Source organism: Schistocerca gregaria, chromosome X, assembly GCF_023897955.1.
Source record: "Schistocerca gregaria isolate iqSchGreg1 chromosome X, iqSchGreg1.2, whole genome shotgun sequence".
NCBI lineage: Eukaryota > Metazoa > Arthropoda > Insecta > Orthoptera > Acrididae > Schistocerca > Schistocerca gregaria.
The window spans coordinates 194,263,496-194,278,366 of NC_064931.1; positions in this window are offsets into that span (position 1 = coordinate 194,263,496).

Consider the following 14,871-nt stretch of genomic DNA (forward strand, 5'->3'; position numbering starts at 1 on the left):
TTGGTCGAGATCCAATGACTGTTAGCAGAATACGGAATCGGTGGCTTCAGGAAGGTAATACGGAACGCCGTGCTCGATCGTAACAGCCTCGCATCACTAGCAGTCGACAGGCATCTTATCCGCATGGCTGTAACGCATCGTGCAGCCACATCTCGATCCCTGGGTCAACAGATGGGGACGTTTGCAAGACAACAACCATCTGCACGAACAGTTCGACGACGTTTGTAGCAGCATGGACTATCAGCTCGGAGACCGTGGTTGCGGTTACCCTTGACGCTGCATCACAGGCAGGAACGCCTGCGATGGTGTACTCGAAAACGAACCTGGGTGCACGAATGGAAAAACGTCATTTTTTTTGGATGAATCCAGTTTCTGTTTACAGCATCATGATGGTCGCATCCATGTTTGGTGACATGGCGGTGAACGCACATTGGAAGCGTGTATTCGTCATCGCCATACTGGTGTATCACCCATCGTGATGGTATAATGGGGTGCCATTGGTTACACGTCTCGGTCACCTCTTGTTCGCATTGACGGCACTTTGAACAGTGGACGTTACATTTCAGATGTGTGACGACCCGTGGCTCTACCCTTCATTCGATCCCTGCGATAAGCTACATTTCAGTAGGATAATGCACGACCGCATGTTGCACGGGCCTTTCTGAATACAGAAAATGTTCGACTGCTGCCCTGGCCATCACATTCTCAAGATCTCTCACCAACTGAAAACGTCTGGTCAATGGTGGCGGAGCAACTGGCTCGTCACAATACGCCAGTCACTACTCTTGATGAACTGTGGTATCGTGTTGAAGCTGCATGGGCAGCTGTACCTGTACACGCCATCCAAGCTCTGTTTGACTCAATGCCCAAGCGCATCAAGGCCTTTATTACGGCCAGAGTTGGTTGTTCTGGGTACTGATTGCGTGAAAATGTAATCACATCTCAGTTCTAGTATAATACATATGTCCAATGAATACCAGTTTATCATCTGTATTTCTTGTTGTTGTAGCAATTTTAATGGCCAGTAGTGTAGAATGATGAATTTTGCCCACAAAGCTTTTTTTTATTTTTAGCCAACATTTAGATTCTATTTTCGAAAGAAGTACTATCAGATTATACGAGGTACGTGCAAATTCATTCAACTATTAAAGTACAAGGTTTAAGACGTTTTTCTTTCAATTCTTCAAAATAGGCCCCTTAATCTCGGGTGACAGAAGTCATAGTGCAGCGATATGCACATACACAGATGGCGTTATTATCGCATACACAAGGTATAAAAGGGTAGTGCAGTGGCAGAGCTGTCGTTTGCACTCAGCTCACTGATGTCATGATGGCATGATTATGGTCGCACGACGGGAACTAACTAATGGTTGAAATGGCTGTAAGCACTATGGGACTTAAGATCCGAGGTCATCAGTCTCCTAGACTACTTAAACCTAACTAACCTAAGGACATCACACACATCCATGGCGGAGGCAGGAATCAAACCTCAGCGGCGCGGTTCCGAACTGAAGCGCCTAAAACCGCTCGGCCACAGCGGCCGGCCGGGAAGTAACAGATTTTAAACGCGTATAGTAGTTGGAGCTAGACGCATGGGGCATTCTATTTGGGAAAATCGTAAGGAATTTCAACATTCCGAAATCTAAAGTGTCAAGAGAGTGCCGAGAATACAAATTTTCAGGCATTATCTCTCACAACAGACAACGCAGTGGTTGAAGGCCTTTACTCAACAACCGATAGCAGCAGCATTTCAACGGAGTGGTCAATGCTAAGAGACAAGCAACACTGCGCGAAATAATCGCAGAAGGCCATGTGGGATGCACGACGAACGTATCCGTTATGACAGTGCGGCGAAATGTGGTGTTAATGGGCTATGGCAGCAGACGACCAGCGTGAGTTTCTTTCCTAACAGCGCAACGTCGCCTGCAGCGCCTCTCCTGGGCTCGTGACCATATCGGTTGGAGCCTAGACGACTGGCAAACCGTCGCTGGTCAGATGAGTACCGATTTTAGCTGGTAAGAGCTGAAGGTAGGGTTCGAGTGCGGCGCAGGCACCCGCTCTCCCCACCCCCATCCGAGGCCAGTGACACGAGATGTCAACAAAGCAGTGTGCATGCTTGGTGTGGTTGCTTCATAGTAGTGCGGGCTGTGTTTAGATGGAATGGAATGGGTCTCCTGGTCCGACTGAAACGATCACTTACTGGAAATGGCTACGTTCGGCTACTTGGACAATATTTGCAGCTATTCAGATGGTTCAAATGGCTCTGAGCACTATGGGACTTAACATCTGAGGTCATCGGTCCCCTAGAACTACTTAAACCTAACTAACCTAAGGACATCACACACATCCATGCCCGAGGCGGGATTCCAACCTGCGGCCGTAGCGGTCGTGCGGTTCCAGACTGAAGCGACTAGAACTGCTCGGACACAGCGGCCGGCTTGCAGCTATTCATGGAATTTAATTTCTGAGGATAATATGCCATGTTACCGGGTCACTGTTGTTCGCTTTAAGTTTGAGGAATATTTTGAACAATTCTAGCGAATGATTTGGGCCCTCAGATCGCACAACATGAATCCCATCGAACATTTATGGGTTATTATCGAGAGGTCAATTCGTGCACAGAATTCTACACCGGAAACACTTTCACAATTATGGACGGCTATAGAGGCAGCATTACTCAATATTTCTGTTTTTTTCACTTTCGCTAAAAACAAGGAATTACACGTACGTCTCTGAATTTTTCAAGTGCGGCGTGCAGAAGTTCGTACGTTACGAAGGTTATAGTATTATGACCACATTCGTGTCATCTCTTTGATAGGTCGAATATTTACAGAACACAATTCTCACATTCCCTCACACTCATGTCGACTGTGAGATATACCTGCTGCACTTTTCAGACTTGTAGTGGCAAAGAAAAGCCGTAAACGATCTTGTTTGTGACGGATAAGAGAGCAGATTAGGCAGTGAGATTAATTTCAAGCATGCAAGAATCACATTGCAGCCTTGTAATGGTCGATCTTCACACTCCATCATTACAGATTGTTTCAGTAAAGAAACATCTCGCTGCCACTAATTTTAACAGTTAAAAAAAATTTGAAACAAAAAGATAACTAAAAATTACATTTTACACAGAAACGTAGCAGTTGATGTACTTGCAGACATCGGCAGCAATGGACCTCAACCTGCTACCTAGATATGTTTAACGCTGCACAATGTTTCCTGGAATGTTCATTCTCTTTCATATTTTGCAAAGCAATTCTTGCGATGGAAAAACATTACACTAGGTTCCATGTTGATATCAATACACGTTAAAAGCCAAATGTGACGGATATCCGATAATTGAAACATTTTCAGTCATACATTCATTTGTACGTCTTCACTTGTACTGACTTAAGATACTGAAATCTAGTTTTACAGGATAGAGCGGATCAGGCTATGGTTGTGGAGGGAGCCGTAATCAGTTACTGTCAGTTGCACAAAATACACAAACTTTTATTTTCCTAAGAACTACTTAGCTACACATTGCCTTAAAATGATCAAAATAAAACAATATGGCTCAAGGCCTAGTTAAGAAAACTTGAGATACCTCCTGGGCTGAAGGCCCAAAACCACACCAGAAACAAGAATGGCTGTAGACCTGAACACAAGTTATAGAAAATTGCTTTAAAGAATACACGCTGCTGAAGGCCTTACCTAAAAAATTATTCACGTAAATACTTGGCTGAAGGCCACACACAAGACGTTGAACAAGTCAGGCCTTAGCGCCAGGATAACAAGAGTTTCAGATAGAACAAATTTTAAAAAATCGTTTTAAACAAATGAATCTTGAAATTTTAATTTAAGATGGCTGAAGGCCTTATCTTAAAAATGTTTCATGTAGAAGCTCGGCTGAAGGCCACACACTGGACATTGAAGAACTCAGGGCCTAAGGTCTGGATAACAAGAATTTCAGATAGAACAAACTTCAAAATTTAGTTTTTAAACGAATCAATCTTCAAATTTTAATTTAAGTCAGCTGAAGGCTGTATTTTAAAATTAAAACTAAATTAAAAGATAGGTGAAGGTCTTGCACAGTAAATAAACTAAAATGAAAATCACAATCTAAAACCTACAGAACAGTTGTGCTCAGAAGAGTTCCATGGGTCGGCCTGCAGAGGTAGCTCTAACGTAAGGTGAGGTGAGACAGGCAGCCAAGAGTAAGGTTAAATAATCAGATGGCAACCTGACCCAGGGATGGCTGAAGGACCGACCAACAACCTAATCAATTCCCTTCCGCTCGGCCAACGGCACGAAAGTATCAGCTGAGGACAAAGATACCAGCAGCACTACGTCTTCAAAACTGGCGTCTAAAAACAGCCAAGGCACAAGAACCACTCTAAAACAAATATGAACAAACAACCAAAAGGTTGTCGAGCTACACTCCGTGCCGGACAGCATCAACATGGCGAGGAAAAACACACTGCCGGAAAACCACACTAACGATCAGTGCAGGTAACTGGGGCGTTAACGGTCAAAAGGCAGAAAACACCGCTGGTGCACTTCACTGATAAGTAAGAACCAATTTAATAGTTAAAGACCACACAGGAAGACGGATGCAAAATTTCGCCAACTCCAACACACCATACGTTGCTGCCAGCTGGAACAGCTCAGGAAGCAACAACCTGCAGTGAACGAAGAGATATCACAGCAGTTGAGGTTTCATAACAGGTTAACTGATCACTCAACTTCAGTGGGCAACAAACTCTGTAGCTCTCGCAACTAGCGCCTCTAATCCCACCACACGTGCATGCTGCCAGCAGTCCCTGCCTGGTCTGGCGCCGGGGAGACTTCCTCGTGCTCTGTCCCAACCGACCGACTGCCATGCAGCACACAGACAGCATTAAAACAGCTGCTCAGTCATAACCACACAAGCTACACACGGTTCCACGAAAACACTTCCACAAACAACTCGAACAATATTAAAACCAGTGACCGTGGAACAACAAGGATGAATCACAAGTCGACACACACAGAAAAACCCAGAAGCGGTTGGCGACCAAATACACGTCGTCCGGTTAGACGACCGACCGAACGACCAACCAATCTCATCCCCACTTAAGTCATGTGTGTCGACAACGCTCGGGCGAGTCATGGCTGTCCGGACCTCACTGGTGCTCCATCCCGACTGAACTCCCGACACGCGACGACCCGGAAATACTAGCGGTCACTCCGAACATAGTACGACAGTGTTCTTATCGATAAGTGCTGCTGTTGTCACTCACGGACAGGCAAGCCAGCAACCTCGTGACACCAGTAAATCGAATAAGAAACGAGACCGCAGTACCGGAAAGACAAGATGACAAGCAATGAAGACCACGAACACGAGCCGTGCACGGCTCAAATACTACTCCTAAAATCATGTATGTCTATCCCTCAACACCCAATATAATAATATGATCAATATGTATCACATCATAAGAAATTACAGATACAAATACATCACCTGAAGTTAAGTGACAAGTTTCCGAGTTCCAAAACCATTGCTTTCAAATATAACATCATTTCTTTCTCTTTGTTATAAAACTACTCTGCCTGATACATTAAATTATGGATATTCTGGTGAATTTCGTCTGTGGAGGTGTTAAAAACTACACCAATTTCAGCCAACAAAGTTTGCTTCTTATATGACACTGATAGTTCTTAATTCATTTCCAGGCAATGCCGGTAAACGTTTCTAGAATCGTTAGCTGTTGAGTCTGTGTGGCGCAATGGATATCCCCTTAATCTCACATTAACGCAGGATCAAATCTCTTCAGCTATCTTTTTAACTCTATATATTATGGCTATGATTTTGTGTAAGCTCTTTCCTGCGTTGCTGTGTTAAGTACAGAACTTCCGAAGAAGGCTAACTGCTCATGCTGTTCATGGAGGAGATAAAACGGGGGATTTCTAAACTCAGAACATGCCAAGACCACAAATTACAGTTCTAAACACGCAATTCCGTGAGTAGTTTCATTTAACATGTGCGTGAGTACGGCAAAATATATTACCAAGATGTGGAAGCGGAAAAACTATGAAACACGGCGCAAATCCTGGACACAATAGGCTGCTCAGCACTCGCTGAGTACTCTGACCTCTTCCTACAAAGCATGTATAGCTTTTCATGTCTTACAAGGCAAAGGCCTCAGGCAGGGACAACCAGTTCTGCTCAGATTTAGCAGGTCGCTTGTGTACAACCTAAAACGAAGGTCTCTAGGATGTTTTGGCTCAACACCATCCCATTTTTTGAGAAAATCGCCCCTATGTGTTATGATGAGCAATCGACTCAAAATTGGTGGGATCAATAGATAATTGTAAACAGAGCATTTTTCATCATCAGGTATGGGTCCAGAAATGCATACTTTTCCAGAAATCGAGGAAAAATACTCTTAAACTGCAGCCTATGTGTTCACATGGTGAACATCTTTCGCCGAGGGCGTTGATGGGGCAACGACCGAGGTAACTGGCTGGGAAGCAAATAACTCGGGATCGAACCTCGAGGAAACCTAGCGGATGTTATTCTTCCCGTTTGTATTTTTTCCTTATCTCAACTGAAAGGGATAGGTGGGTTAATAAGGTAAGTAAATCAATAAGGAATGATAAAAAAGTAGGCAAATAAATTTCTCTAATCTCTTGGGATAGTAAACAAATAAAATGTTGCTGCTGGTCACTTAACAATGGCTCTTCCCAGTCATTGTTAAGTGTACTCATTTTTCTTCAAACAACTAGATGGATGGTACTTGTCATATAAACATTCGAAACAAATATACATGGGGCACCAATAGCATGCAATCTTTCGACAGCTGCACAGTTCCTTCCGAAGAGTCAGAGGAAAACACACTTGGTTTACATTTAAAAATATGTCTTTTTCCGGAATTTATTTTGATGCGTACCACGCATACGATATCATTGCCTGAAAAAGCGGTGCTCGAAGTTGGTTATGAATTATGCTCTGAATAGTTATAGCATCCGTGCGGTTGTCCAATTCCGGCTGGGTTTCCAGAAGCACACTGCAATTCTAAAGCCTCGCAATAAAGTTTTTACCTGCCGATGAAAATAAAGATCACACGGCTGGCACACAGGTGTGCAGTTTGGAAGTATTTACAGTGCACATCGGTTGACCCTCGTTATCTATATACATACTGTCATTCATTAAGTATTAGTTTATGCATCCCAGGACTCCAATATTAGATAAAACATGTTACCAGTAAAGTATCACTTTAAAACACTCTCAAGAAATGTTCTGTAACTAGCATTTGTCAATCCCCTGGAAATGGAGCAAGTAATGTAAACATTTTTCAATGATTCGGTTAAGCGACTGACCTATAACTTGAGTACCAAATGTAACATTCGTTTCTCGTAAACACAGGAAAACTTTAGGCGACACTTTTCCAGAGTCTGTAGTGACATACTGCGCCGTGTACGAATGTGTTAGTTTTTGATGCAGCAAACGTAAAATTCTTGTTGGTCGTATACTGAAGCACTGCAACTGCAGCCCACTTCTGGAGTATTCTCGTCGTTACATTCTCGTTACGATTACGAGATTCGACAAATCGGTCGTACTTTCACTTATTTATCGCCTGGTATTTGTCGTATCTTGTCACTCCTTTAACGATATCATTTTCCCACAATTTTCGGTCCTTCTTCCTTTTCAGGGCTGTCGTTGGTGCACTCTTTTGCAGTGTCTGTAGGCTCCAATTTGGGTGTTTCCTGGCTAGTGCTACCGTCTTTACTTTTATTTCATGTGGTATAGCGACGTAGTTCAATCGTTAGTAACCGGTTCGTAATACTCACTGGGAACAGATGAAGCACAGGTTGCCTGAACGTGGACATTTATAAAAAGTTTTATGACCATTTTGTGATTTACTAGTCGTGATATATTCCACTGGATCACCTTCTGCTTCGCCTCCATTGTATAGTTCTTCAGTACCAACAAAAGTAATTTCGTTCGTTAGCTCCAAAAATCGCTTGACGATAGCCGCTCCTATCAATCCGGAACGCCGAGAAACAGAACTGCCTGCTTCCGGTAATGCACTGATAATACGTCCGTCTTGCAACACTTTGACAAACCAAAACACAACTTCGCTAACTTCCCGCTTGCCGTCGTCTGTGATAGGCTCCCAACTATGTATTTCAGCGCTGGTCGAAGGGTGTACATCCCCCATTATTCAGATCATGCGACAGAAAGATATGACACAACAAACAACAACTAGTTAGTACAGGATAAACAGACAAGCTAATGACTACAAACTACATACAGTACAAGCTATATGTTACTTACGGAAGATCACTGTATTTTTTCACAAAACATAGTTTATTCGGCGGATTAACGATGAAAAATCATTACATGTATTCTTGAGGTTCGCAGCAGCCTAATGACGGAAAACAACTCTTTCCGATTGACTTCTATAATGTTTGTGCAGGACACCCTTACTCTTTGAGGTACACAAGCATGTTATGACGAACATGCAAATGGGACGGAATACGTAACTCTCCCAGCGTGCATTCAGTCCCGTCCCCACGCTGTAAACAAGCGTCGCGTGTTTAGCTATCTGTGGTCTCTCGAGAGGAATTCGCAGCACTGTTGCTCGGAGTTGTTTTCATGTGACAAGGCTTAAAAGTTTAATTCTTTAGTGATTCACCTCGTTTGGGAAATTAGTTTGCGTACCTTATTACTATTATTATTCCGCGTAGAGTTGCGTACCTTGTTAACCCTCCTATCCCTACAAATTCTGCCGGCCGTGGTGGTCTCGCGGTTCTAGGCGCGCAGTCCGGAACCGTGCGACTGCTACGGTCGCAGGTTCGAATCCTGCCTCGGGCATGGATGTGTGTGATGTCCTTAGGTTAGTTAGGTTTAAGTAGTTCTAAGTTCTAGGGGACTAATGACCACAGCAGTTGAGTCCCATAGTGCTCAGAGCCATTTGAGCCTACAAATTCTGATTAAAAAAAATGGAAACTGTACAGTTTCCTTAAGGCTCGATGCTGGGTTCTCCACTTCCCAGCCAGTTACCTTGGCCGTTGCGCTATTGGCGCTTTCGGCGATAAGCTTTTACCATGACGATATACAAGCGGCTGTTGTAAAAGTTTCTTTCCTCGATTTTTGGAAAAGTATGCGTTTGCGGACCCCATACCTGATGATGAAAAATGCTCTATTTACAGTTATCTATCGATCCTGTCAATACTGAGTCGATTGCTCAACGTAATCTTTAGGGTTGATTTCACAAAAATTGGAGCGTGCAAGCTGGGGTGACCGAGCGTTTCTAGGCGCTACAGTCTGGAACCTCGCGACCGCTACGGTCGCAGGTTTGAATCCTGCCTAGGGCATGGATGTGTGTGATGTCCTTAGGTTAGTTAGGTTTAAGTAGTTCTAAGTTCTAGGCGCCTGATGACCTCAGAAGTTAAGTCCCATAGTGCTCAGAGCCATTTTTTTTGGCAGGGTGTTAAGCCAAAATATCTTAGAGTCATTCGTTTTAGCTTGTACACAAGCGACCTCCCAAATTTTAGGCGCATCGGTTGGCCGTGTCTGAGGCCTTCCCCTTGTTAGAACTACGGTGGTCTGCTCTCGTAAGATGGACGTTGCTATTTACACTGAAAAAAATTTTCAAATATCTGTGAAATCTTATGGGACTTAACTGCTAAGGTCATCAGTCCCTAAGCTTACACACCACGTAACCTAAATTATCCTAAGGATAAACACACACACCCATGCCTGAGGGAGGACTCGAACCTCCACCGGGACCAGCCGCACAGTCCATGACTATATTTACACTGAAGGTCTAAACTCGAAAGTGCTACTATTTGAGATATTGCCCTGCTCTCGGACACTGTCCGAGCTGACTCTCGGCGCTGTTTACACGGCACCTATTACTCGCAAAAGCTCTCTAAGAGTGAAAAACTCTTACGTGTGTAACTAGCCTAAGGTATGACGTACGAGCGAAAGCACTTTGACATTTGAATGCTAGGCGCAGATGGATAGGAGGTGGCGGACTCAGAGCTTGTAACTCACCAAATGCAAGGGCTTTCCGGATGACCACTTCCGTTCAGCGAGGAGCAAAAGTATATACACTCCTGGAAATTGAAATAAGAACACCGTGAATTCATTGTCCCAGGAAGGGGAAACTTTATTGACACATTCCTGGGGTCAGATACATCACATGATCACACTGACAGAACCACAGGCACATAGACACAGGCAACAGAGCATGCACAATGTCGGCACTAGTACAGTGTATATCCACCTTTCGCAGCAATACAGGCTGCTATTCTCCCATGGAGACGATCCTAGAGATGCTGGATGTAGTCCTGTGGAACGGCTTGCCATGCCATTTCCACCTGGCGCCTCAGTTGGACCAGCGTTCGTGCTCGTGCTGGACGTGCAGACCGCGTGAGACGACGCTTCATCCAGTCCCAAACATACTCAATGGCGGACAGATCCGGAGATCTTGCTGGCCAGGGTAGCTGACTTACACCTTCTAGAGCACGTTGGGTGGCACGGGATACATGCGGACGTGCATTGGCCTGTTGGAACAGCAAGTTCCGTTGCCGGTCTAGGAATGGTAGAACGATGGGTTCGATGACGGTTTGGATGTACCGTGCACTATTCAGTGTCCCCTCGACGATCACCAGAGGTGTATGGCCAGTGTAGGAGATCGCTCCCCACACCATGATGCCGGGTGTTGGCCCTGTGTGCCTCGGTCGTATGCAGTCCTGATTGTGGCGCTCACCTGCACGGCGCCAAACACGCATACGACCATCATTGGCACCAGGCAGAAGCGACTCTCATCGGTGAAGACGACACGTCTCCATTCGTTCCTCCATTCACGCCTGTCGCGACACCACTGGAGGCGGGCTGCACGATGTTGGGGCGTGAGCGGAAGACGTCCTAACGGTGTGCGGGACCGTAGCCCAGCTTCATGGAGACGGTTGCGAATGGTCCTCGCCGATACCCCAGGAGCAACAGTGTCCCTAATTTGCTGGGAAGTGGCGGTGCGGTCCCCTACGACACTGCGTAGGATCCTACGGTCTTGGCGTGCATCCGTGCGTCGCTGCGGTCCGGTCCCAGGTCGACGGGCACGTGCACCTTCCGCCGACCACTGGCGACAACATCGATGTACTGTGGAGACCTCACGCCCCACGTGTTGAGCAATTCGGCGGTACGTCCATCCGGCCTCCCGCATGCCCACTATACGGCCTCGCTCAAAGTCCGTCAACTGCACATACGGTTCACGTCCACGCTGTCGCGGCATGCTACCAGTGTTAAAGACTGCGATGGAGCTCCGTATGCCACGGCAAACTGGCTGACACTGACGGCGGCGGTGCAAATATGCTGCGCAGCTAGCGCCATTCGACGGCCAACACCGCGGTTCCGGGTGTGTCCGCTGTGCCGTGCGTGTGATCATTGCTTGTACAGCCCTCTCGCAGTGTCCGGAGCAAGTATGGTGGGTCTGACACACCGGTATCAATGTGCTCTTTTTTCCATTTCCAGGAGTATATTTATGAATGATTCATATTTCACTCAATCTAAAAATCAACGGAATGTCTATGTACTTGAAATATCTGGAATCAACGAGAGGAAATCAGTGAGAATCTTCAGCTGTTTCTGTAACAAAAACACTGAAAGCTGATTCATGTTTTCACAATCTTAATTAGAAAGCTTACAGTACGCAGAAGCGTACAGTTACGTTAACAAGTGATAGCTGTAATGAAAATGACACTATATACTACCTGTTATATTATGACCTTTTGGCACCAAGGCAAATATTACTAAGAAATCTAAATCTGGGCTTCATGATTACCCAATTACAGTTGTTCTAAACTTCTATTGAATCAAAATTTTATAGCCTTTGTTATTCCGTAGAAAGAATACTGGCGACCGTCAGTAAACGTTAAGTACATATCACTTTATTTAGACCCCTGCAAATGGCCTAACTTTGACTAGAGATACCAAGTTGACGGATCAATTTTCTAAGTTATATTGAATAAGAAACTGACATGATGGAGGATGATTGGTACTACATTGGACGATGTAACCATTCTATGCGATGAGGTCCAATGAGATTCAAAAAGTGCCTCACCCATCAGTTACAGTCTTAGAAACAGCGACTCCTCCATGGCGACGATCGCAGTGTCTCATCAATGTACCGGTGCTCAATGTAGCGCTGGCCGGTACGCATCAGACTGCTACAAAAATTTTCATCGTAAGCATTTTACCGAGATTCTGTAGCGTACAGTTTCTATCAAATATTGTGACGGCAGTCAATAAACCTAAACTCATTCTCAGCAGCGTAGGGAGGCATAGGATGTTGATGGTGATTTTCATCTGTCGCATGAAGACATACGGTATTTCCTCTCATATGAAGGAAAGGTGAAATGTTCTTGACCTAGTAGAAATTTGTCACAGGTGACAAGAAACTTTGTGTTTGTTATTTGTGTGCATTTTGTGCAATAATGTAAGTCACATATCAGTCAAACATGAGGTTGTTTATAACATTTCGTACAAAACTCATGTTTTGTATTGCATTCAGATATTTAAACTGATTTCACAAACATAAAATTCATTGCTTAACATGATTTAGATACAGTATTCACTTTCAAAAGTAAATATTTAGTCTTCAAAAATGGTTCAAATGGCTCTGAGCACTATGGGACTTAACATCTGTGGTCATCAGTCCCCTAGAACTTAGAACTACTTAAACCTAACTAACCTAAGGACAACACACAACACCCAGCCATCACGAGGCAGAGAAATCCCTGACCCCGCCAGGAATCGAACCCGAGAATCCGAGCGGAGGAAGCGAGAACGCTACCGCACGACCACGAGATGCGGGCATTTGGCCTTCATAAGTCTAATGTGTGCTACTTCATTTGACGATGAACCGAATGAAGGACACGTAAAAACTGCAACCATGGTTGATGAAAACGCCGAGAAAAACCCCAATACAGTATTTGACGTTTAAAGTTTACGACATATCTGAGTCATATACGCACAGGGCAAAGAACAGCCTACATTTTACACGAATAACTAAATCTGAGAAAATTTTATTCAAGATGAGTGCCGCATTGTAGAATGTCTCAGAAACAAATGCGAAGCCTGTGTTTTCGGCAGTTTACGAGTAATTAAAAAAAAAGAATTCAGCTAAACGGCATTTCGCTTTGTGATAGTGTATGGGATGTGTTTTCGCCTTTACATGAAGAAACATGCCTCGTTCCTACACTCGTATCAGACTGTCTCTGTACATTCCATACAATTTGTTACGTCATTCGACGAACTACTTTTTGACCGCATGTTCTGTCATACTGATTGATTATTAAAATAGATTTTACACCACTGTTCCGCACTACAAAGACCACAGCTTACCATCCAACAATGAACTTGTGACCCCGGCGCAACGCAGCGCATTGGTTATGGACATCGAATCAATTTCAGAAGCAGCGGAGATCAAATCCGCGTCCACCAATTCTGATTTTACAATTTTCCCTTAAATAACTTATGGAATGCTATTAGGCCATGACAAAATTGCTCCTCGATCATTGACCAAACAAGGTATTAGTCCTTTTCTACTTACGATAGCCCCGGTTTCTTCCTTTAGAACACGGATTCCTATTAGTGTCCTATTCATTTCATACATGCACCCAGCAATACATATGTAAGAATGAAGTCTTACACAGTCAATACAAATATAGTGTACCAATGAATAATCCTCATCTCGGAGTGGTAAACATTTTACCGCTCATAAACAGTTGAGAGAGGCAAGCAGGCACTCTTCGAAACCGCCCGGCCCAGTACTCTAAAAGTGTTAAGCTCCTCGTACCCAAGAATTCATGAGCCCTAAGGCTATGAGCAACTGAAAAGCAGTCCCATTCCAGCTAATGAACAGCTGTGCTTAGTGAACGTCCGTATGTGCCACATAATAGCGGGGCGCCAAGATTGTGCTCGGCCGGCCTTAAGCCCTGTGATTATCAGAAGTGGCAAACCAGTTTTACTGCAGTTAATGAAACGCCTAAGCTCTATGGAAATGTGTTTCTCGACATGGTTACAGGCCACATTCTGGCTGCCTGCCAAGAATATTCCCAGCCGAGTGACCCTCTTCCAAGGTTGAATTCTGTTGATGAAAAAACGACGAATAAATGTAGTACGATATTCCTGGCTGGGGTAACCCTTAGGATTGTTAACCGCCGAGCTATAGAATACCATCGACATTCGTAGCTCCCCTTTTCGAGAAGTGAGTGTCAGAAGGAACATTGCATTACACTTCTTACAAACACTGGCACCTCAATATTTGTTCAAATCCGCAGATACCGTGCCAGCGACATCCGATTAAATGTCTCACCTACACGGGTGTTACAGTAAGCGTCCGACTGCTGGTTAATGACACGTAGACAACGACATGTGGAGGTTTGAGACTGGCCATGAAGTGTGCACGGATAACCGAAATGGTTACGGCGTCAACTCTCGACAAGTGGGAAATCCGGACTCGAGTCCCAGACCGGCTCAAATGTTCAATGTCGTCATTTCATTCTGCTGTTGGAGATTGACCGTATTCGCTGGTGTAAATACATTTGCTGTAAATAAATAGTTGACCCTGACTTTAGAACGCTGCCGACAGATGACTGTACAAAGTTCTGCATTTACTTGAAATCGGATGAATATTAATAAAATACAAAATATCCTATTTACAATCCCTCCAGTCTAGTGTCTGTGTCCCACTGATTGGATTATTTGCATGCATTAGACACTGAAATTGGTTTACTTATTTTACACACACAGGCGCAGAGGACCGTGTGATGTGACAGTTACGCAACCGTCTTCTTGTTTTATGCTAAGTCTCCAGTTCTCCAAGGCTGCCAACTGCA